The 14,228-nt window shown below is 40.8% G+C and overlaps 7 non-coding genes across 7 annotated transcripts; all 7 read right to left on the reverse strand.

The window, feature by feature from the left end:
• Positions 1 to 4,476: 4,476 nt before the first annotated feature.
• Positions 4,477 to 4,549, reverse strand: trnav-cac. Its single transcript has one exon. It is a non-coding gene; the product is annotated as a tRNA-Val (tRNA).
• Positions 4,550 to 4,678: 129 nt separating this feature from the next.
• trnav-aac lies at positions 4,679 to 4,751 on the reverse strand. Its single transcript has one exon. It is a non-coding gene; the product is annotated as a tRNA-Val (tRNA).
• A 1,567-nt stretch (positions 4,752 to 6,318) lies between these two features.
• trnav-cac lies at positions 6,319 to 6,391 on the reverse strand. The gene has a single exon. It is a non-coding gene; the product is annotated as a tRNA-Val (tRNA).
• A 129-nt stretch (positions 6,392 to 6,520) lies between these two features.
• Positions 6,521 to 6,593, reverse strand: trnav-aac. Its single transcript has one exon. It is a non-coding gene; the product is annotated as a tRNA-Val (tRNA).
• Positions 6,594 to 7,491: 898 nt separating this feature from the next.
• Positions 7,492 to 7,565, reverse strand: trnav-cac. Its single transcript has one exon. It is a non-coding gene; the product is annotated as a tRNA-Val (tRNA).
• Positions 7,566 to 7,694: 129 nt separating this feature from the next.
• trnav-aac lies at positions 7,695 to 7,767 on the reverse strand. Its single transcript has one exon. It is a non-coding gene; the product is annotated as a tRNA-Val (tRNA).
• A 5,756-nt stretch (positions 7,768 to 13,523) lies between these two features.
• Positions 13,524 to 13,596, reverse strand: trnav-cac. The gene has a single exon. It is a non-coding gene; the product is annotated as a tRNA-Val (tRNA).
• Positions 13,597 to 14,228: the final 632 nt, after the last annotated feature.

Consider the following 14,228-nt stretch of genomic DNA (forward strand, 5'->3'; position numbering starts at 1 on the left):
CGTGATAACCACTACACTACGGAAACCGAATGATTGGAAAACTAAGGGTGTGACTGACTTTCGCGTGTGAGGCGAATGTGATAACTAATTCACTACTGAAACTAAAGTCTGAATAGCAAATACTGAGAAGTGCAAAAGACCAATTTGTTAAAATGTGTTTCCGACGGGCTCTAACCGGGGACCTTTCGTGTGTTAGGCGAACGTGATAACCACTACACTACAGAAACCCAATGACTGGAGTACTAAGGGTGTGGCTGACTTGGGCTGGGTGGGACATTTATCGCTCTCAGAACCTAATGAAATCAGAAATTACTTAGTCAATTAATTAAACAATAAGGCTTGAGAAGCCGGGAATTATTGTGTGCAGCGGCTCTTGGAAGAGGCTTGGTGGTTCAAAACTTCTTCCATTTAAGAGTGATGGAAGCCACTGTGTTCTTGGGTACCTTCAATGCTGCAGAAATGACCAATCATTTGAATTTACCACAGGTGGACTCCAATCAAGTTGAAGAAACATCTCAAGGATGACCAATGGAAACAGGATGGACCTGAGCTCAATTTCCAGCCTCATAGCAAAGGGTCTGAAAACGTACGTAAATAAAGTATTTTTAAAATATTTAATGGGTATTATGGCTCTTTCTGTGGTACTCAATTTGGGATATTATGTGAGGTAGACATGAGAAGCCGGGAATTATCGTGTGCAGCCGGAACTTGGAAGAGGCTTGGTGGTTCCAAACTTCTTCTATTTAAGAGTGATGGAAGCCACTGTGTTCTTGGCTACCTTCAATGCTGCAGAAATGACCAATCATTTGAATTTACCACAGGTGGACTCCAATCAAGTTGAAGAAACATCTCAAGGATGATCAATGGAAACAGGATGGACCTGAGCTCAATTTCCAGCCTCATAGCAAAGGGTCTGAAAATGTATGTAAATAAGGTATTTTTAAAATATTTTTTTCATTAATAAAAACGATGTGCTATCGCTTTGTCATTATGTGGTATTGTGTGTAGATAGATTTTATTTTATTTCATCCATTTTAGTATAAGGCTGTAACGTAACAAAATGTGGAAAAAAGTAAGGGGTCTGAAAACTTTCCGAATGCACTGTACCTATGCAGTGCTAGCTTCTTTTCCTTTGCTAGCCAGCCAACTAAATCTATCACACAATCACATCAAGCAGCTGAAATGACAGAAAACGATCTACATTTTTGTTTGTTTTACCTTGGATTATATTGCCATTTCTTTGGATATATCCATTACAATGACCCTGATAAATGAATTTGCCTGGCTCAGAGAAGCTGTCAGTCTGGTCACATTCATACAGATCGCATGGTGGAGGTCCCCAAAAAAACGGCAACATTGATCCACAGGTCGGAGACGTAGACAGCAAGGTTTAGACAAACCTCCACTGTTTCAAACCAAATGCTAGCCTCTGGGCATTGGGAAATATTGAATATTACAAAATGTTTCCGCCAGGTTTCGAACCGGGGACCTTTCGCGTGTGAGGCGAACGTGATAACCACTACACTACGGAAACCGAATGATTGGAAAACTGAGGGTGTGACTGACTTTCGCGTGTGAGGCGAATGTGATAACTAATTCACTACTGAAACTAAAGTCTGAATAGCAAATACTGAGAAGTGCGAAGGACCAATTTGTTAAAATGTGTTTCCGACGGGCTCTAACCGGGGACCTTTCGTGTGTTAGGCGAACGTGATAACCACTACACTACAGAAACCCAATGAGTGGAGTACTAAGGGTGTGGCTGACTTGGGCTGGGTGGGACATTTATCGCTCTCAGAACCTAATGAAATCAGAAATTACTTAGTCAATTAATTAAACAATAAGGCTTGAGAAGCCGGGAATTATTGTGTGCAGCGGCTCTTGGAAGAGGCTTGGTGGTTCAAAACTTCTTCCATTTAAGAGTGATGGAAGCCACTGTGTTCTTGGGTACCTTCAATGCTGCAGAAATGACCAATCATTTGAATTTACCACAGGTGGACTCCAATCAAGTTGAAGAAACATCTCAAGGATGACCAATGGAAACAGGATGGACCTGAGCTCAATTTCCAGCCTCATAGCAAAGGGTCTGAAAACGTACGTAAATAAGGTATTTTTAAAATATTTAATGGGTATTATGGCTCTTTCTGTGGTACTCAATTTGGGATATTATGTGAGGTAGACATGAGAAGCCGGGAATTATCGTGTGCAGCCGGAACTTGGAAGAGGCTTGGTGGTTCCAAACTTCTTCTATTTAAGAGTGATGGAAGCCACTGTGTTCTTGGGTACCTTCAATGCTGCAGAAATGACCAATCATTTGAATTTACCACAGGTGGACTCCAATCAAGTTGAAGAAACATCTCAAGGATGATCAATGGAAACAGGATGGACCTGAGCTCAATTTCCAGCCTCATAGCAAAGGGTCTGAAAATGTATGTAAATAAGGTATTTTTAAAATGTTTTTTTCATTAATAAAAACGATGTGCTATCGCTTTGTCATTATGTGGTATTGTGTGTAGATAGATTTTATTTTATTTCATCCATTTTAGTATAAGGCTGTAACGTAACAAAATGTGGAAAAAAGTAAGGGGTCTGAAAACTTTCCGAATGCACTGTACCTATGCAGTGCTAGCTTCTTTTCCTTTGCTAGCCAGCCAACTAAATCTATCACACAATCACATCAAGCAGCTGAAATGACAGAAAACGATCTACATTTTTGTTTGTTTTACCTTGGATTATATTGCCATTTCTTTGGATATATCCATTACAATGACCCTGATAAATGAATTTGCCTGGCTCAGAGAAGCTGTCAGTCTGGTCACATTCATACAGATCGCATGGTGGAGGTCCCCAAAAAAACGGCAACATTGATCCACAGGTCGGAGAGGTAGACAGCAAGGTTTAGACAAACCTCCACTGTTTCAAACCAAATGCTAGCCTCTGGGCATTGGGAAATATTGAATATTGCAAAATGTTTCCGCCAGGTTTCGAACCGGGGACCTTTCGCGTGTGAAGCGAACGTGATAACCACTACACTACGGAAACCAATTGATTGGAAAACTAAGGGTGTGACTGACTTTCGCGTGTGAGGCGAATGTGATAACTAATTCACTACTGAAACTAAAGTCTGAATAGCAAATACTGAGAAGTGCGAAGGACCAATTTGTTAAAATGTGTTTCCGACGGGCTCTAACCGGGGACCTTTCGTGTGTTAGGCGAACGTGATAACCACTACACTACAGAAACCCAATGACTGGAGTACTAAGGGTGTGGCTGACTTGGGCTGGGTGGGACATTTATCGCTCTCAGAACCTAATGAAATCAGAAATTACTTAGTCAATTAATTAAACAATAAGGCTTGAGAAGCCGGGAATTATTGTGTGCAGCGGCTCTTGGAAGAGGCTTGGTGGTTCAAAACTTCTTCCATTTAAGAGTGATGGAAGCCACTGTGTTCTTGGGTACCTTCAATGCTGCAGAAATGACCAATCATTTGAATTTACCACAGGTGGACTCCAATCAAGTTGAAGAAACATCTCAAGGATGATCAATGGAAACAGGATGGACCTGAGCTCAATTTCCAGCCTCATAGCAAAGGGTCTGAAAACGTACGTAAATAAGGTATTTTTAAAATATTTAATGGGTATTATGGCTCTTTCTGTGGTACTCAATTTGGGATATTATGTGAGGTAGACATGAGAAGCCGGGAATTATCGTGTGCAGCCGGAACTTGGAAGAGGCTTGGTGGTTCCAAACTTCTTCTATTTAAGAGTGATGGAAGCCACTGTGTTCTTGGGTACCTTCAATGCTGCAGAAATGACCAATCATTTGAATTTACCACAGGTGGACTCCAATCAAGTTGAAGAAACATCTCAAGGATGATCAATGGAAACAGGATGGACCTGAGCTCAATTTCCAGCCTCATAGCAAAGGGTCTGAAAATGAATGTAAATAAGGTATTTTTAAAATATTTTTTTCATTAATAAAAACTATATGTTATCGCTTTGTCATTATGTGGTATTGTGTGTAGATAGATTTTATTTTATTTCATCCATTTTAGTATAAGGCTGTAACGAAACAAAATGTGGAAAAAAGTAAGGGGTCTGAAAACGTTCCCAATGCACTGTACCTATGCAGGCTAGCTTCTTTTCCTTTGCTAGCCAGCCAACTAAATCTATCACACAATCACATCAAGCAGCTGAAATGACAGAAAACGATCTACATTTTTGTTTGTTTTACCTTGGATTATATTGCCATTTCTTTGGATATATCCATTACAATGACCCTGATAAATGAATTTGCCTGGCTCAGAGAAGCTGTCAGTCTGGTCACATTCATACAGATCGCATGGTGGAGGTCCCCAAAAAAACGGCAACATTGATCCACAGGTTGGAGAGGTAGACAGCAAGGTTTAGACAAACCTCAACTGTTTCAAACCAAATGCTAGCCTCTGGGCATTGGGAAATATTGAATATGACAAAATGTTTCCGCCCGGTTTCGAACCGGGGACCTTTCGCGTGTGAGGCGAACGTGATAACCACTACACTACGGAAACCGAATGATTGGAAAACTAAGGGTGTGACTGACTTTCGCGTGTGAGGCGAACGTGATAACCAATACACTACTGAAACTAAAGTCTGAATAGCAAATACTGAGAAGTGCGAAGGACCAATTTGTTAAAATGTGTTTCCGCCCGGTCTCGAACCGGGGACCTTTCGCGTGTTAGGCGAACGTGATAACCACTACACTACGGAAACCCAATGAGTGGAATACTAAGGGTGTGGCTGACTTTGGCTGGGTGGGACATTTATCGCTCTCAGAACCTAATGAAATCAGAAATTACTTAGTCAATTAATTAAACAATAAGGCTTGAGAAGCCGGGAATTATTGTGTGCAGCGGCTCTTGGAAGAGGCTTGGTGGTTCAAAACTTCTTCTATTTAAGAGTGATGGAAGCCACTGTGTTCTTGGGTACCTTCAATGCTGCAGAAATGACCAATCATTTGAATTTACCACAGGTGTCCACAATCAAGTTGAAGAAACATCTCAAGGATGATCAATGGAAACAGGATGGACCTGAGCTCAATTTCCAGCCTCATAGCAAAGGGTCTGAAAACGTACGTAAATAAGGTATTTTTAAAATATTTAATGGGTATTATGGCTCTTTCTGTGGTACTCAATTTGGGATATTATGTGAGGTAGACATGAGAAGCCGGGAATTATCGTGTGCAGCCGGAACTTGGAAGAGGCTTGGTGGTTCCAAACTTCTTCTATTTAAGAGTGATGGAAGCCACTGTGTTCTTGGGTACCTTCAATGCTGCAGAAATGACCAATCATTTGAATTTACCACAGGTGGACTCCAATCAAGTTGAAGAAACATCTCAAGGATGATCAATGGAAACAGGATGGACCTGAGCTCAATTTCCAGCCTCATAGCAAAGGGTCTGAAAACTTACGTAAATAAGGTATTTTTAAAATATTTAATGGGTATTATGGCTCTTTCTGTGGTACTCATTTTGGGATATTATGTGAGGTAGACATGAGAAGCCGGGAATTATCGTGTGCAGCCGGAACTTGGAAGAGGCTTGGTGGTTCCAAACTTCTTCTATTTAAGAGTGATGGAAGCCACTGTGTTCTTGGGTACCTTCAATGCTGCAGAAATGACCAATCATTTGAATTTACCACAGGTGGACTCCAATCAAGTTGAAGAAACATCTCAAGGATGATCAATGGAAACAGGATGGACCTGAGCTCAATTTCCAGCCTCATAGCAAAGGGTCTGAAAATGTATGTAAATAAGGTATTTTTAAAATATTTTTTTCATTAATAAAAACTATATGTTATCGCTTTGTCATTATGTGGTATTGTGTGTAGATAGATTTTATTTTATTTCATCCATTTTAGTATAAGGCTGTAACGAAACAAAATGTGGAAAAAAGTAAGGGGTCTGAAAACGTTCCCAATGCACTGTACCTATGCAGGCTAGCTTCTTTTCCTTTGCTAGCCAGCCAACTAAATCTATCACACAATCACATCAAGCAGCTGAAATGACAGAAAACGATCTACATTTTTGTTTGTTTTACCTTGGATTATATTGCCATTTCTTTGGATATATCCATTACAATGACCCTGATAAAGGAATTTGCCTGGCTCAGAGAAGCTGTCAGTCTGGTCACATTCATACAGATCGCATGGTGGAGGTCCCCAAAAAAACGGCAACATTGATCCACAGGTCGGAGAGGTAGACAGCAAGGTTTAGACAAACCTCAACTGTTTCAAACCAAATGCTAGCCTCTGGGCATTGGGAAATATTGAATATTACAAAATGTTTCCGCCCAGTTTCGAACCGGGGACCTTTCGCGTGTGAGGCGAATGTGATAACCACTACACTACGGAAACCAATTGATTGGAAAACTAAGGGTGTGACTGACTTTCGCGTGTGGGGCGAACGTGATAACCAATACACTACTGAAACTAAAGTCTGAATAGCAAATACTGAGAAGTGCGAAGGACCAATTTGTTAAAATGTGTTTCCGCCCGGTCTCGAACCGGGGACCTCTCGCGTGTTAGGCGAACGTGATAACCACTACACTACGGAAACCCAATGAGTGGAGTACTAAGGGTGTGGCTGACTTTGGCTGGGTGGGACATTTATCGCTCTCAGAACCTAATGAAATCAGAAATTACTTAGTCAATTAATTAAACAATAAGGCTTGAGAAGCCGGGAATTATTGTGTGCAGCGGCTCTTGGAAGAGGCTTGGTGGTTCAAAACTTCTTCCATTTAAGAGTGATGGAAGCCACTTTGTTCTTGGGTACCTTCAATGCTGCAGAAATGACCAATCATTTGAATTTAACACAGGTGGACTCCAATCAAGTTGAAGAAACATCTCAAGGATGATCAATGGAAACAGGATGGACCTGAGCTCAATTTCCAGCCTCATAGCAAAGGGTCTGAAAATGTATGTAAATAAGGTATTTTTAAAATATTTTTTTCATTAATAAAAACTATATGTTATCGCTTTGTCATTATGTGGTTTTGTGTGTAGATAGATTTTATTTTATTTCATCCATTTTAGAATAAGGCTGTAACGTAACAAAATGTGGAAAAAAGTAAGGGGTCTGAAAACTTTCCGAATGCACTGTACCTATGCAGGCTAGCTTCTTTTCCTTTGCTAGCCAGCCAACTAAATCTATCACACAATCACATCAAGCAGCTGAAATGACAGAAAACGATCTACATTTTTGTTTGTTTTACCTTGGATTATATTGCCATTTCTTTGGATATATCCATTACAATGACCCTGATAAATGAATTTGCCTGGCTCAGAGAAGCTGTCAGTCTGGTCACATTCATACAGATCGCATGGTGGAGGTCCCCAAAAAAACGGCAACATTGATCCACAGGTCGGAGAGGTAGACAGCAAGGTTTAGACAAACCTCAACTGTTTCAAACCAAATGCTAGCCTCTGGGCATTGGGAAATATTGAATATTACAAAATGTTTCCGGCCCGGTTTCGAACCGGGGACCTTTCGCGTGTGAGGCGAACGTGATAACCACTACACTACGGAAACCAAATTATTGGAAAACTAAGGGTGTGACTGACTTTCGCGTGTGAGGCGAACGTGATAACCAATACACTACTGAAACTAAAGTCTGAATAGCAAATACTGAGAAGTGCGAAGGACCAATTTGTTAAAATGTGTTTCCGCCCGGTCTCGAACCGGGGACCTTTCGCGTGTTAGGCGAACGTGATAACCACTACACTACGGAAACCCAATGAGTAGAATACTAAGGGTGTGGCTGACTTTGGCTGGGTGGGACATTTATCGCTCTCAGAACCTAATGAAATCAGAAATTACTTAGTCAATTAATTAAACAATAAGGCTTGAGAAGCCGGGAATTATTGTGTGCAGCGGCTCTTGGAAGAGGCTTGGTGGTTCAAAACTTCTTCCATTTAAGAGTGATGGAAGCCACTGTGTTCTTGGGTACCTTCAATGCTGCAGAAATGACCAATCATTTGAATTTACCACAGGTGGACTCCAATCAAGTTGAAGAAACATCTCAAGGATGATCAATGGAAACAGGATGGACCTGAGCTCAATTTCCAGCCTCATAGCAAAGGGTCTGAAAACGTACGTAAATAAGGTATTTTTAAAATATTTAATGGGTATTATGGCTCTTTCTGTGGTACTCAATTTGGGATATTATGTGAGGTAGACATGAGAAGCCGGGAATTATCGTGTGCAGCCGGAACTTGGAAGAGGCTTGGTGGTTCCAAACTTCTTCTATTTAAGAGTGATGGAAGCCACTGTGTTCTTGGGTACCTTCAATGCTGCAGAAATGACCAATCATTTGAATTTACCACAGGTGGACTCCAATCAAGTTGAAGAAACATCTCAAGGATGATCAATGGAAACAGGATGGACCTGAGCTCAATTTCCAGCCTCATAGCAAAGGGTCTGAAAATGTATGTAAATAAGGTATTTTTAAAATATTGTTTTCATTAATAAAAACGATGTGCTATCGCTTTGTCATTATGTGGTATTGTGTGTAGATAGATTTTATTTTATTTCATCCATTTTAGTATAAGGCTGTAACGTAACAAAATGTGGAAAAAAGTAAGGGGTCTGAAAACTTTCCGAATGCACTGTACCTATGCAGTGCTAGCTTCTTTTCCTTTGCTAGCCAGCCAACTAAATCTATCACACAATCACATCAAGCAGCTGAAATGACAGAAAACGATCTACATTTTTGTTTGTTTTACCTTGGATTATATTGCCATTTCTTTGGATATATCCATTACAATGACCCTGATAAATGAATTTGCCTGGCTCAGAGAAGCTGTCAGTCTGGTCACATTCATACAGATCGCATGGTGGAGGTCCCCAAAAAAACGGCAACATTGATCCACAGGTCGGAGAGGTAGACAGCAAGGTTTAGACAAACCTCAACTGTTTCAAACCAAATGCTAGCCTCTGGGCATTGGGAAATATTGAATATTACAAAATGTTTCCGCCAGGTTTCGAACCGGGGACCTTTCGCATGTGAGGCGAACGTGATAACCACTACACTACGGAAACCGAATGATTGGAAAACTAAGGGTGTGACTGACTTTCGCGTGTGAGGCGAATGTGATAACTAATTCACTACTGAAACTAAAGTCTGAATAGCAAATACTGAGAAGTGCAAAAGACCAATTTGTTAAAATGTGTTTCCGACGGGCTCTAACCGGGGACCTTTCGTGTGTTAGGCGAACGTGATAACCACTACACTACAGAAACCCAATGACTGGAGTACTAAGGGTGTGGCTGACTTGGGCTGGGTGGGACATTTATCGCTCTCAGAACCTAATGAAATCAGAAATTACTTAGTCAATTAATTAAACAATAAGGCTTGAGAAGCCGGGAATTATTGTGTGCAGCGGCTCTTGGAAGAGGCTTGGTGGTTCAAAACTTCTTCCATTTAAGAGTGATGGAAGCCACTGTGTTCTTGGGTACCTTCAATGCTGCAGAAATGACCAATCATTTGAATTTACCACAGGTGGACTCCAATCAAGTTGAAGAAACATCTCAAGGATGACCAATGGAAACAGGATGGACCTGAGCTCAATTTCCAGCCTCATAGCAAAGGGTCTGAAAACGTACGTAAATAAAGTATTTTTAAAATATTTAATGGGTATTATGGCTCTTTCTGTGGTACTCAATTTGGGATATTATGTGAGGTAGACATGAGAAGCCGGGAATTATCGTGTGCAGCCGGAACTTGGAAGAGGCTTGGTGGTTCCAAACTTCTTCTATTTAAGAGTGATGGAAGCCACTGTGTTCTTGGGTACCTTCAATGCTGCAGAAATGACCAATCATTTGAATTTACCACAGGTGGACTCCAATCAAGTTGAAGAAACATCTCAAGGATGATCAATGGAAACAGGATGGACCTGAGCTCAATTTCCAGCCTCATAGCAAAGGGTCTGAAAATGTATGTAAATAAGGTATTTTTAAAATATTTTTTTCATTAATAAAAACGATGTGCTATCGCTTTGTCATTATGTGGTATTGTGTGTAGATAGATTTTATTTTATCATCTATTTTAGTATAAGGCTGTAACGTAACAAAATGTGGAAAAAAGTAAGGGGTCTGAAAACTTTCCGAATGCACTGTACCTATGCAGTGCTAGCTTCTTTTCCTTTGCTAGCCAGCCAACTAAATCTATCACACAATCACATCAAGCAGCTGAAATGACAGAAAACGATCTACATTTTTGTTTGTTTTACCTTGGATTATATTGCCATTTCTTTGGATATATCCATTACAATGACCCTGATAAATGAATTTGCCTGGCTCAGAGAAGCTGTCAGTCTGGTCACATTCATACAGATCGCATGGTGGAGGTCCCCAAAAAAACGGCAACATTGATCCACAGGTCGGAGAGGTAGACAGCAAGGTTTAGACAAACCTCAACTGTTTCAAACCAAATGCTAGCCTCTGGGCATTGGGAAATATTGAATATTACAAAATGTTTCCGCCAGGTTTCGAACCGGGGACCTTTCGCATGTGAGGCGAACGTGATAACCACTACACTACGGAAACCGAATGATTGGAAAACTAAGGGTGTGACTGACTTTCGCGTGTGAGGCGAATGTGATAACTAATTCACTACTGAAACTAAAGTCTGAATAACAAATACTGAGAAGTGCAAAAGACCAATTTGTTAAAATGTGTTTCCGACGGGCTCTAACCGGGGACCTTTCGTGTGTTAGGCGAACGTGATAACCACTACACTACAGAAACCCAATGACTGGAGTACTAAGGGTGTGGCTGACTTGGGCTGGGTGGGACATTTATCGCTCTCAGAACCTAATGAAATCAGAAATTACTTAGTCAATTAATTAAACAATAAGGCTTGAGAAGCCGGGAATTATTGTGTGCAGCGGCTCTTGGAAGAGGCTTGGTGGTTCAAAACTTCTTCCATTTAAGAGTGATGGAAGCCACTGTGTTCTTGGGTACCTTCAATGCTGCAGAAATGACCAATCATTTGAATTTACCACAGGTGGACTCCAATCAAGTTGAAGAAACATCTCAAGGATGACCAATGGAAACAGGATGGACCTGAGCTCAATTTCCAGCCTCATAGCAAAGGGTCTGAAAACGTACGTAAATAAAGTATTTTTAAAATATTTAATGGGTATTATGGCTCTTTCTGTGGTACTCAATTTGGGATATTATGTGAGGTAGACATGAGAAGCCGGGAATTATCGTGTGCAGCCGGAACTTGGAAGAGGCTTGGTGGTTCCAAACTTCTTCTATTTAAGAGTGATGGAAGCCACTGTGTTCTTGGGTACCTTCAATGCTGCAGAAATGACCAATCATTTGAATTTACCACAGGTGGACTCCAATCAAGTTGAAGAAACATCTCAAGGATGATCAATGGAAACAGGATGGACCTGAGCTCAATTTCCAGCCTCATAGCAAAGGGTCTGAAAATGTATGTAAATAAGGTATTTTTAAAATTTTTTTTTCATTAATAAAAACGATGTGCTATCGCTTTGTCATTATGTGGTATTGTGTGTAGATAGATTTTATTTTATTTCATCCATTTTAGTATAAGGCTGTAACGTAACAAAATGTGGAAAAAAGTAAGGGGTCTGAAAACTTTCCGAATGCACTGTACCTATGCAGTGCTAGCTTCTTTTCCTTTGCTAGCCAGCCAACTAAATCTATCACACAATCACATCAAGCAGCTGAAATGACAGAAAACGATCTACATTTTTGTTTGTTTTACCTTGGATTATATTGCCATTTCTTTGGATATATCCATTACAATGACCCTGATAAATGAATTTGCCTGGCTCAGAGAAGCTGTCAGTCTGGTCACATTCATACAGATCGCATGGTGGAGGTCCCCAAAAAAACGGCAACATTGATCCACAGGTCGGAGACGTAGACAGCAAGGTTTAGACAAACCTCCACTGTTTCAAACCAAATGCTAGCCTCTGGGCATTGGGAAATATTGAATATTACAAAATGTTTCCGCCAGGTTTCGAACCGGGGACCTTTCGCGTGTGAGGCGAACGTGATAACCACTACACTACGGAAACCGAATGATTGGAAAACTGAGGGTGTGACTGACTTTCGCGTGTGAGGCGAATGTGATAACTAATTCACTACTGAAACTAAAGTCTGAATAGCAAATACTGAGAAGTGCGAAGGACCAATTTGTTAAAATGTGTTTCCGACGGGCTCTAACCGGGGACCTTTCGTGTGTTAGGCGAACGTGATAACCACTACACTACAGAAACCCAATGAGTGGAGTACTAAGGGTGTGGCTGACTTGGGCTGGGTGGGACATTTATCGCTCTCAGAACCTAATGAAATCAGAAATTACTTAGTCAATTAATTAAACAATAAGGCTTGAGAAGCCGGGAATTATTGTGTGCAGCGGCTCTTGGAAGAGGCTTGGTGGTTCAAAACTTCTTCCATTTAAGAGTGATGGAAGCCACTGTGTTCTTGGGTACCTTCAATGCTGCAGAAATGACCAATCATTTGAATTTACCACAGGTGGACTCCAATCAAGTTGAAGAAACATCTCAAGGATGACCAATGGAAACAGGATGGACCTGAGCTCAATTTCCAGCCTCATAGCAAAGGGTCTGAAAACGTACGTAAATAAGGTATTTTTAAAATATTTAATGGGTATTATGGCTCTTTCTGTGGTACTCAATTTGGGATATTATGTGAGGTAGACATGAGAAGCCGGGAATTATCGTGTGCAGCCGGAACTTGGAAGAGGCTTGGTGGTTCCAAACTTCTTCTATTTAAGAGTGATGGAAGCCACTGTGTTCTTGGGTACCTTCAATGCTGCAGAAATGACCAATCATTTGAATTTACCACAGGTGGACTCCAATCAAGTTGAAGAAACATCTCAAGGATGATCAATGGAAACAGGATGGACCTGAGCTCAATTTCCAGCCTCATAGCAAAGGGTCTGAAAATGTATGTAAATAAGGTATTTTTAAAATATTTTTTTCATTAATAAAAACGATGTGCTATCGCTTTGTCATTATGTGGTATTGTGTGTAGATAGATTTTATTTTATTTCATCCATTTTAGTATAAGGCTGTAACGTAACAAAATGTGGAAAAAAGTAAGGGGTCTGAAAACTTTCCGAATGCACTGTACCTATGCAGTGCTAGCTTCTTTTCCTTTGCTAGCCAGCCAACTAAATCTATCACACAATCACATCAAGCAGCTGAAATGACAGAAAACGATCTACATTTTTGTTTGTTTTACCTTGGATTATATTGCCATTTCTTTGGATATATCCATTACAATGACCCTGATAAATGAATTTGCCTGGCTCAGAGAAGCTGTCAGTCTGGTCACATTCATACAGATCGCATGGTGGAGGTCCCCAAAAAAACGGCAACATTGATCCACAGGTCGGAGAGGTAGACAGCAAGGTTTAGACAAACCTCCACTGTTTCAAACCAAATGCTAGCCTCTGGGCATTGGGAAATATTGAATATTACAAAATGTTTCCGCCAGGTTTCGAACCAGGGACCTTTCGCGTGTGAGGCGAACATGATAACCACTACACTACGGAAACCGAATGATTGGAAAACTAAGGGTGTGACTGACTTTCGCGTGTGAGGCGAATGTGATAACTAATTCACTACTGAAACTAAAGTCTGAATAGCAAATACTGAGAAGTGCGAAGGACCAATTTGTTAAAATGTGTTTCCGACGGGCTCTAACCGGGGACCTTTCGTGTGTTAGGCGAACGTGATAACCACTACACTACAGAAACCCAATGAGTGGAGTACTAAGGGTGTGGCTGACTTGGGCTGGGTGGGACATTTATCGCTCTCAGAACCTAATGAAATCAGAAATTACTTAGTCAATTAATTAAACAATAAGGCTTGAGAAGCCGGGAATTATTGTGTGCAGCGGCTCTTGGAAGAGGCTTGGTGGTTCAAAACTTCTTCCATTTAAGAGTGATGGAAGCCACTGTGTTCTTGGGTACCTTCAATGCTGCAGAAATGACCAATCATTTGAATTTACCACAGGTGGACTCCAATCAAGTTGAAGAAACATCTCAAGGATGATCAATGGAAACAGGATGGACCTGAGCTCAATTTCCAGCCTCATAGCAAAGGGTCTGAAAACGTACGTAAATAAGGTATTTTTAAAATATTTAATGGGTATTATGGCTCTTTCTGTGGTACTCAATTTGGGATA

This window comes from Oncorhynchus mykiss, unplaced genomic scaffold (assembly GCF_013265735.2).
Source record: "Oncorhynchus mykiss isolate Arlee unplaced genomic scaffold, USDA_OmykA_1.1 un_scaffold_587, whole genome shotgun sequence".
In the NCBI taxonomy this organism is placed as follows: Eukaryota; Metazoa; Chordata; class Actinopteri; order Salmoniformes; family Salmonidae; genus Oncorhynchus; species Oncorhynchus mykiss.